Raw genomic sequence first — 18,933 nt, 5'->3', positions numbered from 1 at the left:
GATATTAAACCAAAATGGTAGGCACAGGTACAGAATCTGCTGCCATAACTGTCATATTAATTATGAATATTGTATAGGGCCTTATTATTTAAGATTCATTATCATTATCATGTCATGATGTACTGGGATCTCCAATATTCTTATCCAGTCTCTGGGTCTGTGCTCAGAATGAAATTTTTAAATCAGAATACCATGCAAAACAATTCACAGAGCCAATGGTGTTGTTACAGTAGGTGGGTAGCTAGATATGAGCAGAGAAATGGGGTCAGGGGCCAGATGGGAGGAAACTACTCATCTTGTTGTTAGTGGAGGTCTGTGGACAGACAAGGAAAGCAAGAGCCTTCAAACTAACAGGAAACCACACATTTTGGGTGATAAGGGTCCAAGTAGCAGACAAAGCATGGTGAAGAAAGGCAGGAATCTCTTGCTTCTAATGTAACATTTTGCTTGTTGTGCTCTCATTACCATGAAATTAACTTTACAGATAAGAAGTACTCATCATGTACCTATAGCATGACACTTCTAATCTAAGCTAAACAAGGACAAAAATCCTTTCTCGTCTTGGGAAGATGGAGATGGGATGAAAATCAGGAAGTCTACCGCCAAACTCCTCCTTCCGCAGTGAATATTCTGCCCTTTCATTTGTATGCAGCTCATAACCACCTTGCCAAAGAAATCTAGGGGGCAGCTTCTCACCAAAAAGCCTGCTCCCCATCTGAGAGTCTATCCTTGCTTAAATAAACTTTCACTTTACTTTATTAATGTCTCTGCATCATCTCCGAATTCTTTCCTGATGAAGAAAAAACCTTAAATTCATGGCCAACAGTGTGATTACAAAATTTAGTCTTAGTGACCAGGCAGGCAATACTGTATTTCATTGTTAATGAATTCTGGTTCATTTAATATAAAGATTATCTGACAAAAATGTTCTTTATTGTGTCACTAATTTGTTTTTTTGTATACAAATTCAACTTAACCAACACACAAGAGTTTGTTTGGGGGGAATGAATTATTTGCCTCCATTTGAATGTCTAAGCTTTTCATAGCAGTGATACATTAATTTTTAAGATTATGTATTCTTACATTTGAACAAAAAGGTTTTCCTTCAATTTCTTTTGTAGGGAGAAATCAGATTTCGATTTTATTTTTGATATGATATACTCAACCCTTATAAAATGACACTAGTTAACTGGAAATACTTTTTCCTCAAAGTAATTTGTTTCTACATCAAAAATGCAAACAAATAAAGCTAAAGAAGTTTTTTAAATTGCTACTTTTTTCACTCCACCAGCTGTGTGTGAAAATTCTAGTTGACCAGCACCTTTACTAGAATTTGGGGTCATCAGATATTTAAAATTTCACTTTTCTAAAGGTTGTGTAGTAATATCTCATTCTGGCTTCTTTTATATTGCCCAATGACCAATAATTTGGGGAATGTCTTAGATTTTTTGGTCATTCGTATATTGCAATTTCTTTTGTGAAGTGTGTGTTGAAATAGTTGGCACATATTTATGTTGCTTGTTGCCTTATTATAAAATTCTAAGTGTATTTTGTATAGTCTGCACAAAAAAACTCTTTATTAAATAAATGTATAGAGATATTTTCAATAATTTTAGAGTTTCTAAATCAAAATAGATAAATTTACAATCTAGTATTATAGAAATAACTGCTAGAACAGAAAAAATAGAAAATCAATGAAATGTGTTCCCCTTTGAAATTAAGGAGATTTTTTTTTTTTCTTAAGGTAAATAGTGTTACAAGAATTTGATTTTTAATTCCAAGTATATATTTCATTTTGTAATGACACATATAATCTTTCCAATTGTCCAATTTTTATGATATTGAAATACATAAAACTGCAAAAATTTGGAAATAGACATATCAGTTTTATCCCTAAGGTACTGACAACATGCACATTCTCATATAGAGGTGTCACATGTGACCTAAGGCAATTTAGGAACTTAGCTTTCTGCACTGGGCAGGGGAAAAAAAATCTTCTGCCAATCAGAAGCATTCTAAAACTTGCTGACAAAGAAAAATACTAGTATTGCTAATTCTAAAAATTTGAAAATTTTCATTTGACGATAGATAACAGATTAATTAAACTCATTTGAAAAGTTAATTTGGAATGCTTAAATAAGATCCTTGTTTTATTTTGTTGTTAACAATATAATTTTAAAATAAGCAATCAAATATTTCCAAAGTAATACCTTTTTTCTTCCTCTTTCTGAAATATGATGCCATAATAACTTAAAAGGTAACAATAATATATTTTAATTTCACTACCATGATAGTCACTATACGTTTCTTCTGTGAGGTAGCACTGAGCTTCCCCTTGATGCTATGGAAGAGTTTACATTGGGTTGAGAGGTGTCTTGGGGAATATTAATGTTTAAGAGAGAGGTATTGAAATTGGAACCTGGCAACATACTTCATTCAGAAGATGAAACTTATTCTTTGTATGTAAGTAGACAGAAGCACACTGTTTACTCATAGGGAAATAAAGGAAATCAGCTTGTGCTCCGGATGCTATGCTTACAAAAAAAATTAAACACTACTATTGTGAAAGGTCAGAAGGAGATATCTTCTTCACATAAACACAAGGCAGAGATTTTTAAAATTAACATAACAATATTTTTAACTGACTCATTGGAAAAGACCCTGATGCTGGGAAAGATTGAAGGCAGGTGGAGAAGGGGACGACAGAGGATGAGATGGTTGGATGTCATCATCGACTGAATGCATATGAGTTTGAGCAAACTCTGGGAGTTGGTGATGGACAGGGAAGCCGGGTGTGCTGCAGTCCACCGGGTCGCAAAGAGTCGGACACGACTAAGCAACTGAACTGATATCAACATTTTAAAAATTTACCTTTCAACTTTATAGTTCTATGCTCGTTGACATACAGATAGAATATGATAATGTTTTATATATCTCTTTGTGGTCAGAGAGTTTTTAAAGGTACATTGTCCATCCAAATTATTGGTAAAATTAAATTTACACCAATAAATTAATTGAAATCAATTACCAATATAATATGTATAAAAACTAACATACTATTTAGTGTAAAACAAATTAAATAAGCATAAATTAAATTCTGGAAAATGTCATAATTAATTGTGGAGATACCGATTAAATTTGACTCTTCCTTTCTTCCATAGTAGCAGAGTTTAACCTATGCCTATGTTATCTAGATATTGAATATATTTTCCACTATTTTTAAAAATTTTTACTTCCAACCATATTTCTAAGTTCACACAAACAGAAGCTAAACATAAGATGTGTATACCAATCCTACCTCACGCGACTAAAAGAAAATTTTGCCCTAAAGTCTGTCTCTCTATCTCCTGAGATCTGGAATTTGCACAAGGCAGAAACCATCTCTGAATAAGCAACTGTGTTCGAAACTCCAGCAAAAGGTGGGATGCTGCTGCTGCTGCTGCTAAGTCGCTTCAGTCGTGTCCGACTCTATGCGACCCCATAGATGGCAGCCCACCAGGCTCCTCTGTCCACGGGATTCTCCAGGCAAGAATACTGGAGTGGGCTGCCATTTCCTTCTCCAAAAGGTGGGATAACACTGGAATAAACTAAAATCCTTGAATAGCCATGTGGAACAGAGTCATCCAGTTCTGACCATTCTCCTCACAAGTATGACTTGAGAAAGATACATGTAGGATGTTATCTAGCCATATATACCTTGGATTTCTTGGTTAAAACCTATTAGCAAATAAGTAGTTAACGACTGGAAAAAAAATAAGAACTGAGAATAAATAGCTTTCAATGAGGTATTTTGCCATTTTTTGGCTTTTTTGGAATTTTTTGTCATCGTTAGGATGACAAAATTTTCACCTGAATGCTGTATCTTAATTATATTATATGAAAAAACTGTCAAATGTATGGAAATATCCATGATGATATTACTTATTATATCACATTTTAATCTAGAGAAGAGTATTTTTAAGAGAGGCAAAAAGATAATGCTATCATATAAAAATAACATTTTAAAAGTATGTTGACATATATATATATAAACACTAATATAATACACATAATTACTATAAATTTCACATATTTTTACTGGACTATTAAATCAGGTAATTATTATTTTAAGGTATTCTTAAAATATGGGCAGTTTTTTCCCTATTGGAACACTTATAAGTACAACTTGCTAAAAACAGGTTTTTTGTCTTATTCAACATTAAAAAAAAAATGTATCCTGAAATAAGTCATTAGTGTCATAAAACTGCCAGTTAGAATAATAAAAATTCATTTTTTTAAGGAAAAAAATGTTGAGTTTTAGTAGTTCTCTAACTTTTTGTTACATGAATCCATCATGTACCACCAGTAGAGCACATTCTTCAAGTTGATACTTCAGTTAGGATTTTTTCAGATATCAGAAAGTTGAAAAAATAAAGTTGATTTTTGGAAAAGTCAGTGGGAATTATGCAAAGCTCACTTTAATAGGAAGTCAGCTAGTGCATCTCCAAAATCCTCTGACCTTACTGGAATATAAATACAATTCTAAACTCGAGCATCCAAATTAATCAAAATTTTTTACCTGGGCTCACTTGAAAACTAGAAAAATAGCCAGCCTATCTTATAAGTGTTGCCACACAAAAAGCTGTTAAGTGTATAAAATTCAGATAAAAGATGTATTTCACATTTTCCTTCAATATTGCCCTCCTTGCCAATGTTCAGTAAACTTTGTCTAACATGAAGAAGAATAAATGATAAGTTAAATCATCAATTATAAGTGATGCCCATTAGATTGATATTTTTAAAATATTAAAACTCTATATCATACTGAGAAATAAATAAAATTCATAATTTTAGAGGATAAACTGAAGAATGCATTATGCCAACAAAAGTAATTATATACTATCTCTATAGTCATTTTGGTAGACATTTTGCTACCATTGACAGACATTTGGTAGACAAAATTTCAAATATGAACAATCATTGCAGAAAATATTATTAAAAAACCACCACCAAAATAAATTTGAATGAAAAATACCTATTAGTTAAAAACCTTTAGGAGTTCATCAAATTCAATGTTGGCTAACTATTATCCTTATCAAGGATAGCGGTCTACTTATTTGAGCAAATAACAATAGCAATGCCAAAGGTGAACACTGTTTGCAAGACAAACATTCATGGAAGAAGAAAGTATTAAAGAGTAAAGAATACCATAAAATTTTCAAAAGATTACTGGGTATTTATCACCAGTCAAAATTAATCTCTCTCTCTCCCTGCCACCCCTGCTTTTCCTGTTTATGACCATTAACGTAGACTAATTATAATTCTATCCCTGACCTGCAAATAAAGATTAAGTAAAATGGATCATGATAAAGGTAAAACAGCCATGTTAGTTCCAACAGATTGCATTAGAAATATATTTATAGTTTGGAATATGAAATCTTCACTCTAACAAAGACAGTAATGGTAGTTTTAATCATTGATCGTTCTGAAACAATAATAAAAAAAAAGGGTAGTATTTTTATCTATCTTTGTCTTTACAAAACTTTCTGGCCAATTGATCTTGGGAAAATTACTTAAACTTTCCTTCCTTCAGTTTCCTTAATTATAAGGTTGGCATAATAATAATTCCTATATTTTAAACTTCTGTACTTTAATTGATTAGCTTCCTAAGATTGCCATAAAAATTTTTTTAGAACTTGATGGTGGACAACTAGAGAAATGTATTCTCTTACACTGCTCAAAGCTGGAAGAACAAAATCCAGGTGTCAGCAGGCTTATGCTCTCTCTGATAGGGCTATAAAGGAATCCTTTCCAGCTTCTGGTATCCCTGACAATTCTTGGAGTACCTTGGGCTGTGGCAGCATAAATCCAATCTCTGCCTTTGTTCTCAAATGACAGAATTTGTTCATTTCTGTTCGTCCCTTCTTCTTTTAAGGACATTAGTCATTGGGTTTACAGTCTGCTTTCATCTAGTATCATCTCATCTTAATTTAATTGCATCTGAACAACCCTATTTCTGAAAGACAGCACATCTGAAACTCTAGGTAGAATTTTGTCTATTCAAGCATTTGAATACTAAAATTCTACCCTAGGTAGAATTTTGTCTACTGTATTATGGACTTATTGACAATTCATTTTATAGTATTATATTTAATCTAACACATTTGTGCAGTCTGATATTACTAAAAAAAAAAACCTATCTTAGGTTTTAACTTTATACAATTGAATTTGAAAAGAAAAGTAACCAATTAGAGACTTTGGCTAAGAATTTGTGACATCACTTTGGGGATGATAAAGTAGCTTAGAAGAGACCAACACAATAACTGACTTCAATAAAGAAAAATTATTTAATTTAAAATATTCATACTTTAAAAGCTTTAGAAAGTTGTTAAATCAAAAACTTATGAGGATATCTGCTTTAGGCCATGATGAAGTAAGTGAGGCCAAATTTACCATATGCCATAAAAACTAGAAAACTGAACAAAATATATTAAGCAGGTGATTTCAGTTATTGGACAACAGGTAGAACACAGCTACGATTCCTGAAACAAGCGGAAAAAATGAGGTGAATATCAATATCACCCCAGCTCTTTACCTGGGGATATCTCCCTGCCCAATGTTCAGAATGAAATGTTCAAGTAGACAATGTTTATCTCAGAGCTAAGAAGACAGAAATTAGAGTTGAAAATTTGGAAGTTGATAGGAATTGTGGGCATAAACCGTAATATGTAGGAGATACATAGGATAAGAGTTATAAAACTGCAGAATATTTTCTGGATTCTTTGACATAATACTACTCTGATCATGCATAAACATGTGCCACTGGTCAAGAAAAACAAACATGCAAACAAGAAGAAGCAAAAAGTAGGTGCCAATAATAAATAATTCTCACAGCACACATAAGGTGGGAGAAATTTGAATTCATACAGTCAGAAACAATACTGTTGAACAGTTGATCATCAGTAGAAAACTAGGAAGAAACATGCTTCTGTAATATGGCTAAATTAGTCTGAGTAAAGACTAAACAAACCTCTAAAAAAATTTATGAACAGGCTTCCAAAAGATAAATCTGATTAGCAAATTACTTGCCAGTCATTTTACAAGAAGAAAAACAGATCCAAACCTCAACAATTTAACAATCATAATGTCTGTCATCTAATCATATATTACTATTTGTAAAAGAATCAACAAATTTGACTCATAATCAGGAGAACTTTATAAGGTAATAAAAATAGAGGGAAAAAAACCAACACTCAACTTGAAGACAGTGATTGACCCTAGCTAAACTGAACCACAGAGAAAAAAAAAAAGAATTTGTACAAACCATCCCTGATCCCAGGGATCAATCCAACTAACATAAATGCTATTGTATTTCTAGTAGGAATGGGGATATAAAAAATACTGTATGTATGAAGAAATAGTAGCTAAAAATTTCCCAAGTTTGAAGAAAAATGTTTTCGGAAACAAGTATTCATCAAACTCCAAGTAAGATAAACTCAAAGAAAACCACACACAGTCATATTATAATAAAATTAATAAAAGTCAGTGATAAAAAGCATTTAAAGCACCAATATAAAAAAAGATACAATGCATACAAATGAAGGAACAATTAAAAAGAATAATCTCAGTTTTCTCATCAGAAAATACACAAGTTGAAGAAAAGTGGAGAAGTATCTTTGATGTATTAAAAGAAAAGGAAGAATTATCAACCAAGGTTTGAAATATACAGGTAACATTTGCTTCTGAAAGGAAAGTAAAATAAAGACATTAACAGACAGGCAAAAGCAGAGAGCTTGTGCTCCTAGTACATCTTCATTACAAGAACTGCTGAAAGCAAACACTTCCATTTTCTGCCTAGCAGGTAGAAGCTGGAAAGAACATCACTCCCACCCTGACAAGTAGAAACAGTTGGGTGATCTACAAAATAATAACTTTTTCTGAACCTAGCAGAGAGCTGAGTTCGTATGACAATCAACCAGCCTGTGTGCTTAGAGAAGACAGCGCCTCAAATGAGCACTGCAAACCGCTGACAGCAGGAGGAAGACAAGGCCTCCAGTCAGACAGGTAAGAAGAAGTTGCTAAAATGTTTACTGAGTTGCTAACGGGGCCAATTGTGGTCTAGCATGCAAGTACAGAACCCAGCAGAACCACCACACAGGGGCCTTCGAATGTATTTGCAGGTTGTTTTGCACAGACCTCACTGAGTTCTCATGAGAAAGACTCGGGGCAGGAAGAGTCCGGAGAAAACTTCGTTGGCTGAGGCAGGAATAGGGAAGGGGAGTGACAGTGCTGCAGGAAAGACATATACCCTGCCTGGTTCTTTCTACTTTGAAAAACTAAAGACCTAACCCCACGTGGAAGGACAACAAATTCTGTCAACCTCCATACATGAAGACCCACTGTAGGGGGTAACTAGGAGAAACAAACCTGCCTACTTCTCAAGGTTGGGCAGAAGACTATCCTGGACCCACAGCATTAGACTCTCCTATGTTGTTATGTTAGTCACTAGGCCGTGTCTGACTCTTTCGTGACCCCATGGACTTTGCTTGCCAGGCTTCTCAGTCCATGGGGTTTCCCAGGCAAGAATACTGGAGTGAGTTGCCATTTCCTTCAGGGAACCTTCCCGACCTTGAGATTAAACTACTTGGCTTCCCTGGTGGCTCAGATAGTAAAGTGTCTGCCTACAATGCAGGAGACCCAGGTTCAATCCCTGGGTCGGGAAGATCCTCTGGAGAAGGAAATGGCAACCCACTCTAGTACTCTTGCCTGGAAAATCCCATGGACCTAGGAGCGTGGCAGGCTACAGTCCATGGGTCTCAAAGAGTCAGACGTGACTAAGCAACTTCACTTTTAGGGATTGAACTTGTGTCTCCTGTTTGACAGAAAGATTCTTTACCACTGAGCCACCTGGGAAGCTCATCCTATCTTGCAAGCAGCAGCAGATTAGGGAATTGTCAGAGACTAAGGATCCACAGAAAGTGCTAGCTTTATACTCTTCTACAATTCTTGATTGACTGATAATTTTTCTGGGGAGGGGATAACTCAAAAGAGGATCAATCTAAAAAGCAGTAGTGGAAAATTAAAAAGAGAGCAGAGATTGTAAGAAGTCACATACTGTAGCTTGCATCCACACAACTCCCTGTTATACAAAGTCCTCACAATCATTAAAAAAGTCTGAGAGAATTCAATCTCCACAGTATATTACTACATTGCTTGTTTTCAACAAAATACTACTAGATATAGAAAGGAAAAGTGTGACTAACCTATGATAAGATAAAAAGCAGAAAGCAACTGCAAGTGGAGCCACATGTTTGTTTTAGCAGACACAGATTTCAAAGCAGCTATTATAAATAAGTTAAAAGGAATAAAATATTGTATGTACAAATAATTGAAGGATGATATTGCATTTGTGAATAAATAGATTGATAACTTCACAGAGACATAGAACTTATAAAATGTAGACTTTCTACAGTTGAAAATTATAATTACTGAAATAAAAATTTTGGTAAATGATAGTATAGGATTGGAGATGCAAGAAGAAACAGTAACTAAAAAAGGGATTATAGAAATTAATCTAAAGAGCCAAAAAATAAAATAAAATAAGAAAAACACACAAAACATCATCAGAAGGCAGTGTGTCCATATGATGTGGTGAAACACTAGTGGGAATCTCAGGAAGAGAAATATACAGAAAATATATACAAATATATTTAAAGAAATAATGGCTGAAAACTTCACCAGGCTTCCCTGGTTGCTCAGATGGTAAAGAATCTGCCTGCAATGAAGGAGCCCGGGGTTCTATTCCTCAATTGGATAAGATCCCCTGGAGGAGGGCAAGGCAACCCACTCCAATATTCTTGCCTGGAGAATCCCCATGGACAGAGGAGCCTGGTGGGCTGCAATCCATGGGGTTGCAAACAGTCGGACATGACTGAGCCCCTAAACACACACACACATTTATTTACAGACCCAAGAACTTGACATACTCCCCCCCAAAATAAACACAAAGATATATACTCACAGACACTTCAAAGAAAAGGGTAGAATGTGACAGCTAGAGAGAAAATCTTGAAAGCAACAAGAGGAAAAGACGGTATGTAAAGATACAATAGAAGGCAAGACATTAGATCAAAGTATTCCATGTGCTGTAGTAAAAAACTACTGTCAAGCAATATTCAATATCTAATAAATCTACATGACAAAAGTCAAGGCAAGATAGAGATATATTGAGATAAAACCAAAACAAAAAAGTAATCAACAGCAAATTTTCAGTATAAGAAAGGCTAAAAGAAGTTAGTCAGTTTGGAAGAAAATGACACTAAATGGTAATTGGGATAATCAGAAAGAGATTAAGGGTAAAAGATAAATCTGTGAGTAAAGAAAATAAACTATTATTTTGTTTTCTTATTTTAATTTATTAAAACATATTATTTGATAAATCAAAAATTAAAATGTTATGTTGAGAGGAGTTATAATATATGTATATGTAATATTTATATGAAAATAATACCAGAGAGAATGAAATTATTTATAAATTATATATCATTTAGAAGTCTGTTATCCACAGTATACAAAGAGCCTTTATGACTTAACTGTAAAAAGTCAAAAACTCAAATAAAAAGGAGCAAAAAATCTGAATAAATATTTCTCCAAAGAAAATATACAAATAGCCACTAAGGGCATTAAAAGTAGCTCAATGTCATTAATCATCAGGGAAATACAAACCAAAACTGCAATGAGTACTACTTCATACCTATTAGAATGGCTATAATAAAAAGATGAACAAAAAGTACATTTTGGCAAGGATGTGCAGAATTTGGAATCTTCACACATTGCTGGTGGGAATGGAAAATAGTACAGCTGCTCTGGAAGACTGTTTGGCAGGTCCTCAAGACATTAAACACAGTTATCTAGTAATTCCAAACCTAAGTATATCTTGATAAAACTGAAAATGTGTGTTCATACAAAATCTCGTACATGAATATTCATAGTAATATTACAATAATCTTTAAAATTTAGATATCACCCATATGTCCATAAAGTGATGAATGGAAAACAAGATGGCATATTCTTCAGCCATGGAAAGTAATTGTGTTATGATACATGTTACAATCTGGATGAATTTTCAAATTATTATGCTCAGTGAGAACGTGAGACGCAAAACCCCATGCATTACATGATTCACATATGTGAAATTTCCAGAATTGATAAATCTGGAAATTAAATGGTTTCAAGGGACTGGGCAGAGGGAGAATAGGGAGTGATTGTTAATAGGCATAGGGTATGTGTATGGCGCGTGTTAGCTCTTGTTGCCATAGCAGTACTACAGAATGGGTGGCTTACACAACAGGAATTGATGAGGACAGTTGTCTCCTCACTGTCATTACATGGCCTCATCTCTGTACATGAATGGAGAGATCTCTGGTACCTCTTCTTTTTATAATGACAACATTTCTGTCAGATTAGAGCCGCACACTTTTTACTTCATTAAACTTTATCTCCCAAGATCCCATCTCCAAATACAGTCACGCTGGCATTAGGGCTTCAACACATAAATTTGGGCAGGAGGCACAATTTAGTCCATAGCATGGAGTGATGACAATGTTCTAGAATTGGATAGTGGCAGTGGTTGCATAATCATACAAATATACTAAAGAACGTTACATTTTAAACTGTAAAGTTTATAGTGTGTGAGTTGTATCTCACAAAGGTGAGTGTATGTGTGTGTATACCTGCTCACATTTCATTGATGTTTTATGAACTTCTTTGGTCTAGTGTGACAGTTTATAATCCCTGGTACCCTTAGGTACAAGAGATGTATGTCCATACTCAACAAGTTCTTGACAGTGGGGCTCTACTGTATGCTCAAAGAAAAGGGGGAGGAAAATCATGGTTCTGTGGAAGTCCTTCCCAGTGGCACTCAAGCACAAATCCCATATCCTTCCTGGAATCTTCAAAACCTGTGTGGAGTGGGGAAGAAACTCTCCCACTCCAGCTCATGAGAATGAGCATCATACAATGCTTCTAAAACAAAAAACAAAATGCCATAAACTGAGTGGCGTAGTTAATTGAAATGTATTTTCTCAGAGTTCTGGAGGCTGGAAGTCTGGTATCTGGGTGCTGGCATGGTCTAGTTCTAGTGAGGCCTTTCTTCCAGGTGGGTCGGGGGGAGAAAGAGAGACAGAGAGTGCTGTGATGTCTCCTCTTCCTATACGGGCATTAAGCCCATTTTGAGGACTCTGCTCTCATGATCTCATCTAAACCTAACTATCTCTCACAGGCCCATCTACAAATACTATCATGTTAGGGATTACAGCTTCATTATGTGAATTTTAGGGAGACACAAACTAGTCTGTAGCAAGTGTCTCTGAGGGAGAGCTAGAAGCAAAAGCTTTCTGCCCCCGTGAGCAGGACTGGAAACCCACTCACCCTCAGAATCCTGAATTGATACAAAGCAGAAGTCTCCATGGAAGAAGCAGGAAACCCTTGCCTGCTCAAGTTCTCACAGATGCAAGGCTGATTGTCTATGTTTTCACTTTTCCACAGTGCCTTTTTTTTCCAGTAGTACTGAGTTATGAACTGGACTAATAATATATGTTCCTGTTTAAGAAAGTGTCTTAAATATTACCTGGATTCTATATAATATGTAAAACAAAATATTATGCTTTTCTAATAATGAATCCAAGTGTTGTTTGAAGAGAGAAAGCAGTTTTGAAAAATGAATGCAATGTCATATTTTTCATATTATTATATACCTTATTTGTCACACACATATGACATTTGCTTTATTATTAAAACGGAATCAACAGAAAAATAAAATACTACAAAAAGAACCAAAAATAAATCATAATGCTATTTGGCTAAGTAAGAGATTATTTTGTCAGTTTGTAGCATAAAAATTGTTTTCCCCTATAGACTCAAATGAAAGCCTAGTATTCTTTTATATATTTTAATAAACTAATATTTTGTATAGTCTCATAGTAGATATTGAACTCTTTTTCAAAAGAACAAGCACTGTAGGAAACATTTTATGTCATCACTAAATAAAATGAAATATGTTGTATATATAGCAGATAACAAAAGAGCCTTGAGAGACTACTTTGTCATTCCAACTGGCAAAAAATAAATAAATAACTGGAGCTATAATATGACTCTGTATTGTAATTATGAGGTATTAAATATGTGAGTCCATGCCATATATCAAAGTTGAACTTATTTTCATTTATCTGCCAGGAAAGCAGTAGCAGCCAAAAGCAAGCAACTCTTTGTGCTCCAAACACTAATACCAGGGAACAAATTTTCCTTTAGTCTCTCATGGTAACAACACAAAATATTACTCTTAATTAGAACACTAGAAAGAGTTGAAGTTCAAAGATAGGGTTGCAGGATAAATAGAGACATGCAAGCAGTGAAATCTATACATCTCCAAGCATCTTCTGTTCACTTTCCATTTTAAAATCCTAACTAATCTGGCTTTTCATCGTTGTAGTGCTCAGTGTCTCAGGAATGTCTGACCCTTTGCGCCTCCATGGATTGTGGCCCACAGGCTCCTCTGTTCATGGGATTTTCCAGAGAAGAATACTGGAGTGGAGAGCCATTTCCTTCTCTAGGGGATTTTCCCAACCCAGGGATCGAATCCGGGTCTCTTGCATTGCAGGCGGATTCTTTACTATCTGAACCACTAGGGAAGCCCTAATCTGACTTTTACCTTATAGTAAATGTAAGTAGCTAAAAAGTAAGGCTAGAATGACCACCAGAGAGTACTGCTTGATAGCCTATATGATAAAAAGATCAGAAGTTTTTAATCACTGAGGAATGAATATCTCTCTGCTGTTATAAACTTTCACTTCAGTTCTGAAGGAATGTACAAATATATTTGGAGTATAAAGATTTTTCCAAAATATAATAATGTATAATAGTTATCAAGCAAAAGTAAAAAATAGTACAACATATTTTCACTTTTTAAACAGCAAAATTGGGGAATTAATGAAAAAACAGAATGGTAAAATATAGAAAACACTATAAATTTTGGTACCCTTTCAACAAAAAAGAGTTCATTATTTTAAGTTCCTAGTATCAAATTCAACAACAACAACAAAAATGATAGTAAATGATATGCCAATAAATGCTACATACTATTCTTATCATTATTGAAATCTTACTATAAAATAATTATATCTATTGTTCCATCAAGATGGAATTTCACCAACAAAGTCCATAAAAGCACAGAGAAATAAAAATGTCATTGTTTTTATAAAAACCTACATAAATAGGAACTAATGTAGTATTTCAACTTTTGACATCAAGCAGAAAGTATTCATCTTTTTATATTATTGTTCTCTTTCTACTAATGCTTAGATGTAGATTCAGTCTCAGTAGGGAATGAAGCTTCTCTATTGAGATCTCTGCCTAATTTGTAGGGAACTGGAATCAAAGCTGCTCTAATAATATCTGCTTCCTCATTATGTTTAATGATTAAACAATGCTAAAGTCCCTTATGTCATCAAAATTTTTGCTTGATATTTTCCTCGTTTGATTTATAGCATCTGTGTAATTTTAAAAATCATATTGGTGGTAATGTGGCAAAAACCTTAAAAATCAAAACGTGTAATTGAGTCTAGAGTAACTCAAGATACAGGAAAAGCTGTAAGTTAATAGATTTTCTGAAAAAAATAAATTAAGTGAATACTTTTAAAAAATTTCTTATACACTACTACTTCAGAATTAATTAATATATCAATATACCTGTTTTGGTAAATAAATAGATGTAATTCTAAAGCAGATTAATTATTTCTTATTAACATTTTACACATGTAGATACACACAGCATTCATATGTAGCTTTATTGTTTGTCTTTCAAGTTATTATATGATTGAGAAAATGTTTCCATTATTGTTATTTTTTTTTAATTGAAGAAAATTTTACATTTGCTTAGAATTACTTGTTTCTTGATGGGTTAAGAAGAGTATTTCTCTTAACTTTGACTTAGTGCTTTGTAGTGAAGTATCTGAATTTTTGATATTGTTTTTCAATTGAATACAACTGTTATGCTACTGCTGCTAAGTCACGAGAGTCGTGTCGGACCCTGTGTGACCCCATAGATGGCAGCCCACCAGGCTCCTTTGTCCCTGGGATTCTTCCAGGCAAGAATACTGGAGTGGGTTGCCATTTCCTTCTCCAATGCATGAAAGTGAAAAGTCAAAGTGAAGTCGCTCAGTCGTGTCCGACTCTTCGTGACCCCATGGACTGTAGCCTACCAGGCTCCTCCGTCCATGGGATTTTCCAGGCAAGAGTACTGGAAAAGTTTTCTTAAATTTTTCACATTCTCTTGATAAGTGTTGGACACTTTCGTTTTTCTACACTATACGCAATTTCAGTTGTTTAGTCGCTCAGCCGTGTCCATATCTTTGCGACCCCATGGGTTGCAGCACGCCAGGATTCACTGTCCATCACCAACTCCTGGGGCTTACTCAATCATGTCCATCAAGTCGGTGACACCATCCAGTCATCTTGTCGTCTGTTGCCCTCTTCTCCCACCTTCAATCGTTCCCAGCATCCTGGTCTTTTCCAGTGAGTCAATTCTTCACATCAGGTGGCCAAAGTATTGGAGTTTCAGCTTCAGCATTAATCCTTCCAATGAATAGTCAGGACTGATTTCCTTTAGGATGGACTGGTTGGATATCCTTGCTGTCTCAGGGACTCTCAAAGAGTCTTCTCCAACACCACAGTTCGAAAGCATCAATACTTTGGCGCTCAGCTTTCTTTATAGTCCAATTCTCACATCCATACACAACTGCTGAAAAAACATAGCTTTGACTAGACGAATACTTGTTGGCAAATAAATGTTGTTTTTTAATATGCTCTCTAAGTTGGTCATAGCTTTCCTTCCAGGAGCAAGTGTCTTTTAATTTCATGGCTACAGTCACCATCTGCAGTGATTTGGGAGCCCCCCAAAATAAAGTCTGTCACTGTTTCCACTGTTTCCCCATCTATTAGCCATGAAGTGATGGGACTAGATGCCATGATCTTAGTTTTCTGAATGCTGAGCAAGCCAACTTTTTCACTCTCCTCTTTCACTTTCATCAAGAGGCTCTTTAGTTCTTCTTCGCTTCCTGCCATAAGGGTGGTGTCATCTGCATATTTGAGGTTATTGATATTTCTTTCAGCAATCTTTTTTTTTTAAATTATTTTTTATTAGTTGGAGGCCAATCACTTCACAACATTTCAGTGGGTTTTGTCATACATTGACATGAATCAGTCATAGAGTTACACGTATTCCCCATCCCGATCCCCCCTCCCACCTCCCTCTCCACCCGACTCCTCTGGGTCCTCCCAGTGCACCAGGCCCGAGCACTTGTCTCATGCATCCCACCTGGGCTGGTGATCTGTTTCACCATAGATAATGTACATGCTGTTCTTTCGAAACATCCCACCCTCACCTTCTCCAACAGAGTTCAAAAGTCTGTTCTGTACTTCTGTGTCTCTTTTTCTTTTTTGCATATAGGGTTATCGTTATCATCTTTCTAAATTCCATATATATGTGTTAGTATGCTGTAATGTTCTTTCTCTTTCTGACTTACTTCACTCTGTATAATGGGCTCCAGTTTCATCCATCTCATTAGAACTGATTCAAATGAATTCTTTTTAACAGCTGAGTAATATTCCATGTGCTTCTTCCAGCCTGACATTTTGCATGATGTACTCTGCATATAACTTAATAAGCATGGTGACAATATACAGCCTTGACATTCTCCTTTCCTGATTTGGAACCAATCTGTTGTTCCATGTCCAGTTCTAACTGGTTGAAATATGAGATTAATATTTAAATAAGAAGTAAATATTTTGACACATTTCTGCAAGGGACTTATAACCATATTGTTTAAAGTTATAAAACCAGATCAAGACACTATTATATGAAAAATGAGTTTCTTGAACAGTGTAAACTTATATAGTATATTTGGTACTCTGTTACAAAGTACTAATCTGTTAAACATAAAGTCCCCTCCTGTATATTTCCCTCCATACTTCTCTACAAACACACACACACTTCAATATATACAGACTGCCTTCTATGAAGTACAAATATAAACTTTTAACATTATATACTGAACTGATTTGTCAGGATTTCCACTAACAGATACGGAATTTTGACTTACAGAGTTACACATTTATTGTTTACCTATGAATGCTTTTCAGTACTTTGCATTTTTTACTAAATGTCAAGAGAGACAATTTTCACATCTGTTTCAGTGATACTTTAAAAAAATAATTAACTGAATATTGCATCTGAATTAAAAATATGTATTCATAATGTCAGTATGTGCTTGAATACTTCCCACTGTGAATTATGTGCAAATAAATACCTCAGAGGATTTATTTGGAAGGAAATCCCATCTGAAAATAATACATTGACAGAAAAGTAAGACATATTTAATTACTACTATAGAAATAATCAAAATGCAGGTAGCTCAATTAATGCAAATTAAATCTAACTAAAATTGTATTTGCTACAATTATGGTCCATTCCAAAATATTCCTGTAAGTTCCAAGAAATTAAGCACACTCAACAACCAGATTTTTCATATTTAAAGACAAAAGCTTTACATTCATTCTCACTTTTAGAGAATTTAATGTGCTTTATATAAATATATAATTCTCAACAATTTTCATATTTACATTACCTTTTGAATTAAGTACTCATATTAAAATAGCAAATTTAAGATTCCACATAAAGAGTCACAGATGTAGAAAACAAACTTATGGTTACCTGAGGGAAAAGGAAAAGATTACAAAATATCTGAGATGTAAAAATAAGATTATAGAAAAGTACTCCTCCCCTTTACTTTATGACTACAACAAGGCTCAATATAGAAACAACAGGCTATAGAAGAAGAGCTACAAGATATAGACTCAAGGAGAAGTTCTCAGTGAAGCCCCAAGCCAAAAAAAGTGACTAAAGTAAAGAAACTAGAGTAATTTAAAGCTTTTTTTACATTCAGCTAATGCAAACATTAAACACAGCCCACTCCTAGCCAGATTAATCTAAATCCTCACACTGAAAATCTACTTACTTATCACTTGCTACTGTCGGATATAACACAATACAGCTTTCAAGAAAAAATTTATAAGATATGTGAAAAACACAATGTAAAAGCAAGCATAAGACAAAGCAAGCCTAAGAACCAGAATCATATACTGGACAAAGATGTCAGAATTATCAGACAAAGAATTAAATATAACTGTGACTACTATATAAAGAATACTTATGGGTAAAAGACAGAAATATGTAAGGACAGAAGGGGAAATAGAGCCTGTAAGAAAGAAATTCTAGAAATCAAACACACTATAGCAGAAATGAAGGATGATGACTATGGCCTCAAAGTACGTTTGGTCGTGGATGAGGAAAGTATCAGTGATACTGAAGATAGGTTAGTAAAAACATGAAAATAAAATGCAAAGAGAACAAAGTGGAAAAAGAAGCAAAAAACTTTCAAAAACTGTGGGGTACTTTCAAAAGGTGGAACATTTACATGGTTGGAATACCAAATGGAGAAGAAGTGGAGTAAAAGAAATATTTGAAGTAATAATGGCAACGAATTTTCCAAAATTATTCACCAAACCACAGATACAGGAAACTCAGGGAAAACCAAGAAAGACAAACACCAAGAAAAATACAGATAGGGAATTTTTCAAATTAACTGGCACATTTATAAATAACAATGGGTAGGAGTCTTAAGAAAGACTTTAAAAATATTTTAAACTAAACTAAAATTAACAGCATTAAAATTTATTAGATACAGCAAAATCAGTGCTTAGAGAGAAATTTATAGCATTAAATGCATATACTAATAAAAGAAAGAAAATGTAAAATTAACAAGCTGATCCTTGATCTTAGAAACTAACAGAAGAAGAGAAATTTATGGCCAAATCAAGTAAAACAAAATAAATAATAAA

Source organism: Muntiacus reevesi, chromosome 12 (assembly GCF_963930625.1).
Source record: "Muntiacus reevesi chromosome 12, mMunRee1.1, whole genome shotgun sequence".
In the NCBI taxonomy this organism is placed as follows: Eukaryota; Metazoa; Chordata; class Mammalia; order Artiodactyla; family Cervidae; genus Muntiacus; species Muntiacus reevesi.
Note: the sequence above shows the minus strand (reverse complement) of the source record.